The 5,548-nt window shown below is 37.7% G+C and overlaps 1 pseudogene; it reads left to right on the top strand.

Moving 5' to 3' along the window:
• The first annotated feature begins 804 nt into the window (after positions 1–804).
• On the top strand, positions 805–898 carry LOC121100838 (annotated as a pseudogene).
• Positions 899–5,548: the final 4,650 nt, after the last annotated feature.

Below are 5,548 nucleotides of genomic sequence, written 5' to 3'. Positions count from 1 at the left end.
AATGTAATTTGGAAGCTGGCCATTTTGTTGAAGAACACATACTTGTCATAACTCACAGGTCTTTGTTCTGTAGTACCAATGCCCACACAAGTTCCCTGGATCCACTTTGACAATTTCTCTAAAGAACTTTCATTATATTGTAAAATGATACAGTTGCCTATACTCTACATGTTGGAGTGGGGGCATTGGTGATTTCACATATAATCAATTAAATGTCTGTTTTTAGTCACACATCTCACCCCCATCCTCCCTCACACCTATTTCTGAGTTCTGAGTCTCAGGGTTCCACAGGGCAGTCTGGACCCCTTTTTGCCTGTAGTCGCCTCTGCATACATTCTAGGTAGTGGTTGCTTCCTCCCTGGTTCATTAGTTACCATTCCTCCAAATATTTTTCAACTTCTAGAACTTTTACAAAATCTCTCTTTTGTAGTTAGATTCCTTTTATGTTCTCTTATACATTTAAACATGGTTTTCTATAATTTATTAATGTTTTAGGAGGGTCAGACTTCCATGTTGAATCAGAAGCTTATGTTTACAAAATTTAAAAACCTTTTTATATTGTTCACACTTTACTTATTTCAGACATCTGATTTATTGCTTTTTATTGGCAGTTTGTAATCAATCATGAACCTGAGTTTAATTTACAGTATAAATTAAATAGTTAGTTCTAAGGCACAGTCTTGGATGACTTGAATGACCAAACATAACTCTTTCTTTTGCAAACTACGCTTCAAAATGTGAAATGGATATAAAATATTTATTTCTAGGGAGTCCTATGTTAGTGTTAAGAGCCTAGAAAAGACAGTGCTCGCTTCAGCAGCACATATACTAAAATTGGAAGGATACAGAGAAGATTAGCATGGAGAGACTCTTAACTATAGAGAACAAACTGAGGGTTGATGGAGGGATGTGGGTGGGGGATGGGCTAAATGGGTGATGGGTATTAAGGAAGGCACTTGTGTTGAGCACTCGGCGCTCAAATCACTAAATTCTACTCCTGAAACCAATATTACACTATATGTTAACTAAGGAGAATTTAAATAAAAATCTGAAACAAAATAGAGCCTAGAAAAGACAATCTTGGATTTTTTGATATTTATTTATACCACATATCTTTTCAAAAGCTACTTGAACAAACCAGAAAATCATACTTGTAGCAAAAGCATACACACCTACAGTTGGCATTCCATTAGTATTTCTAAGTTTGCTCACCAGCCAACACAGAATATTAGGTCCTTCCTTAAAAGTACCTTCAGTACCAGGGTGCCTGGGTGGCTCAGTTGCTTAAGGGTCTGCCTTTGGCTTAGGTCATGATCCTAGGGTCCTGGGATAGAGCCCTGCATCGGGCTCCCTGCTCGGCGGGGAGCCCACTTCTCCCTCTCCCTCTGCCCCTCCTCCCACTTGTGCACATGCTCTAATAAATAAAATCTTCTTAAAAAAAAAAGTACCTTCAGTACCATCACAATGGTCACAGCACTGTATTTAATACTGCAAATGATACACATTATTTGACCCTTATTCATCTATGCATCTTATAGATCAGCTCCAAAGTGGCTGTGTTCATGTCTTTCACCACTGTATCTCCAGGGCCTAGCATAGCTCTTGCACAATGTGGTCAATTGATAAACACGTGCTGAATAAATGCTGAATGAACTATGTGTCCAAACAAGGTTCTGAAATGGACAGTCAGGTTTGGGAAATTAGATGTAGTAAGATGTATTAGGAATAAGAGTCTGCAGTCTGTGATAAATGTCACAGGGGTCACCTCTGCAAGTGCAATAATAGACATTTAAAAGAGGGAAAGATTGCTTTAAGCCAGGATGATTACAATATCTAGCAGAGAATGAGGGATAGGATTTTGATAGGTAGAAATGAGAAACCCTTTATATGGCATAAAGGGTTTAAGTCAAAATAATATCCAGCTTACAAAGTGTTTGCACTTATTCAATGTATTTAACTTAAAAACAAAACCCTGACTTACAGAATTCAAAAATAACAGTTTCATAAGCACTAAACGCAAATCAGGTTTTCTTTCTTAGATCAACTCTATAAAGTTATTGAATGGACATGTCGACATTATCATCTTGGTATACAAAACCACATTCTTGAGGCAAGGTTAAAGAGTTTCATCCATACCTGCTTGGCTTTGGAGCTGAATTAAAATATAATACTAATTCACTATGCAAATATCCCTTACTTACAGTTGATTGTCTGCTTAAGAAATAAGGACAAATATCTTTCATTCCTTATTATGTTACTAAGTTTTAGCAATTTCCACTTGCAGTTCTTCGATTTTCTTGATGAAAACAGAATGTCTGGATATTTAATGTTCTGTTTACAAATATGCAGGTGCTCACACTTTAATCAAATAAACCACAAAGCAGATCACGCAGCACTAAATGACTCTGGCTGATATTCCCCAACAGAGCACAAACAGGGACAGATTGTGACACTCAGGGTGAGCTGGTGCACATACTTAGAAGAGTTTTATCTGGGGCCCCCTATGAAGCAGAGTTGGGAGTCACCAACAATTCCAATTTTCCTAATAAGAGAAAGCAGTATCTCAAAAGAGACAAGGATAGGGTACCTGGGTGGCTCAGTCAGTTAAGTGACTTCAGCTCAGGTCATGATCTCAGGGTCCTGAGACTGAGCCCCACACTGGAGTCCCTGCTCAGTGGGCAGTCTGCTTCTCCCTCTCCCTTGGCCCCTTCCCCTACCCCTCTCAAATAAATAAATAAAACCTTAAAAAAAAAAAAAAAGACAAGGATACACATGACTACTCAGAGAAAAAAATGTAACTGAGTAAAGAAGAGGAGGAAATAATCATAACAAATGATAAAATGGTAATAAGAGTCAAACACTCTTAAGTTCTTCTCATGTATTAGTTCACTTAAAGAGAAAACAGAAGGAAGCTGGGGGAATAATTTATTTTCCTAAAACGTTTGATCTTAAAATGACATATATTTTTCCATTGTTATCCTTGAGGAAGTATGATGAACTTACCATACTGTGGCTCTGAAGTCTTGGATCTTGTTAGAAATCAGTTTTGCTTCATATTTTGGGTGATAAAAGAAGCATTCAGAGGGGCATTCACTGTAAACTCCACCAAGACAGCCAGATAGGAGAAATGCTTAGTGCCTTTCAATTTGGGGGTGCTGGGCACTCAAATTAATTATATTAATAAATCTCAAAGCAAATTCTAGATTTCTTATGCCTAAAACTGGAGTTTCATGTTGTTTTTATAATTTATTTGTAAGCTATATTCTAACATGTTATGTCCTCTTCTAAAAGGACGCATCATAATTTTAAATAGAATGATCAAAAGCACAGTGTTTTGTAAAAGCACACTGGTGAGACAAGAGTCTTGGAAACGTGGATTCTAACCTCATCTCTGGCAAGAATCACCTGGGTGAGGTAATGAAACAGACCAAGGTTTTCTGGACACCTAATGTTGCGAGAAACTCACAAACTAGAACCCTGCTGAACGCCACCACCACCTACATCCCACCAATGCCAAACTGGTTATGTCTTTGAACTGACTTTTTTGCATTTGGCTTTGTTCTAAGATGACCTTCTCCTTAATGAACTGGCTGAGCTCTTCAACTCTAGTTCTAAAGAAATGAAAGGTGCCATTTACAGCCATCACATGAAGAAGCCATGTACTATTCAGGACATCTCAGGGGTGTAAATCGATTTTTAAAAGGCAGAATTATACATGTGCTTTAGTGGAACCCAATATTACAAGTCAATATCTAAACCACGTGGTCATTTTAAATTTCAAAGATATGCCTTATTTTTCCTATTTCACATGAGCAGGGCTTACTGGTGCTCTAAAACATGCAAATCAAAGTCCAGCAAAAAATGCAAGCTAATGGCAAAGCAGAAAGAGATCTTTAAAACCTGCTTTTACAAAGTTTCGACCTCTCTTAAAAGCATCAACTTCTTAAACATCAGTCTCTGTCTCAAAGGGACTAAAATGTCACTTTCTCATTTTGCAATGTCTAAGCCACCTGGCCCACACTTACGACACTTATTTTGCACTCCCCACATGCCTATGCCCATCCAGACACTAAATTAAGTGACCACTAGTACTTTTTAGACCACAAGTTTTTTAATTCTGGCAAAGCCAAGTAACAATGGAAGACTGTTTTGGAGTTAGCAGCATTGCCAAAATTACACCCATGTGTGAGCACCACTTTTGCGGCACACAGGTCTCCAAAACAGAAGCTCTGCTTCTGTTAGCAATGGAGTGTCTCTAGGCAGGAACAGTCAGAGCCCCCACGTGGAAAGGAGCAACACCTGGAAAGATTGTGAGAGCATTTGCAGGCTGTGCATAGTACTAAAAGCTCTGCTGAATCGTTCCACTGCGGCTCTAGTCAGTAACAAATTGAAGCACTTTATAAAATTTGTAGCTCTTCAATAATTTTGAATCACTTTAAAGTGCTCATGCTCCAAACCATAAAGTCTTTCTTAACCACTGCAAACGTCTAAAAGGTACATCGTCAAAATGACAGTAATCAACTCCCTCAATTTTAGGTGTGAAATTGCTCTGTGTTTTTTCTCCTTGTTTTTATTGTTCACCAAGTGCAAAAAAAAAAAAAAAATTGGTCATAAGGACACAATGTGCAAAATCTTCATTTTTCAATAGCACCAAGTAACCAAACTCCTAAAAATTTCTCAGATGAAGAAATATTTGATTTTTAGATAATACCCTAAGGTAGGGTGTGTGTGTGTGTGTGTGTGTGTGTGTGTGTTACATCTGTCCAGGATCCTAATAAACTGAAAACAGTCATTCATAGGTACAAAAATTGCTGATCCAAGTTTTTGGGAATGCCCTTGAAATAAGATGTACCAGGTTACCAGGGAAAGTAAGGGAAGGGAAAGCAAAGGAAATCAATCAAGGAACTTTACAGTGTCTGAGTTTCTTTTCGAATTAAAATAAATTTCTTGTGGCTTAAACCACTAACTGAAGAGCACTAAAATAGTCATGTTGACACATTTTCTAATTTGCTTTTTTCTTTAAATTATTGAATTGATCCCATTCAGATTAGGTCCTTTCAGGTCCTGAGTATCAGGCCTGGTACAGACTTGTTTACAAGCAAACTACATCATTAGTTTCTAAATGAAGGTGTTCGATAGTGTAATAATGTCTTTCATTTCCTGGGATAGCTGGAAATTATCTTAGAAACATTCTATGTCCAGTTTTAGTACAACGCAAATTTAGTTCACTTGAAAGCATTCATAAAAATTAAAATATCCTTACAAATTCGAGGCTGGGTGATACACATCTCACAGCTCTAGCTCACCCTAGTTGGTAGAACTAGTCACAGCGCCCCACCTAACTGCAAAACAGCTGGGAAGTATGAAGGAACATGCATGTATTTGTTAAGCAGTAAACATCTCTGTCATGGGTTCTACCCAAAACAGAGCAGTGCACCCCACTAAGTTTTTAAATCATACCATGTATTCATACAAAGCTTACTCTCAAGTCTAAGGTGATAATTTTTTTTCAAACATAACATGGATTGAACCTTATTTCCTCTTCCTA

The sequence above is a fragment of the Ursus maritimus genome, unplaced genomic scaffold (genome assembly GCF_017311325.1).
Source record: "Ursus maritimus isolate PB19 unplaced genomic scaffold, ASM1731132v1 scaffold_5, whole genome shotgun sequence".
Classification (NCBI taxonomy): domain Eukaryota; kingdom Metazoa; phylum Chordata; class Mammalia; order Carnivora; family Ursidae; genus Ursus; species Ursus maritimus.
This window is presented reverse-complemented; position numbering and strand designations above follow the sequence as displayed.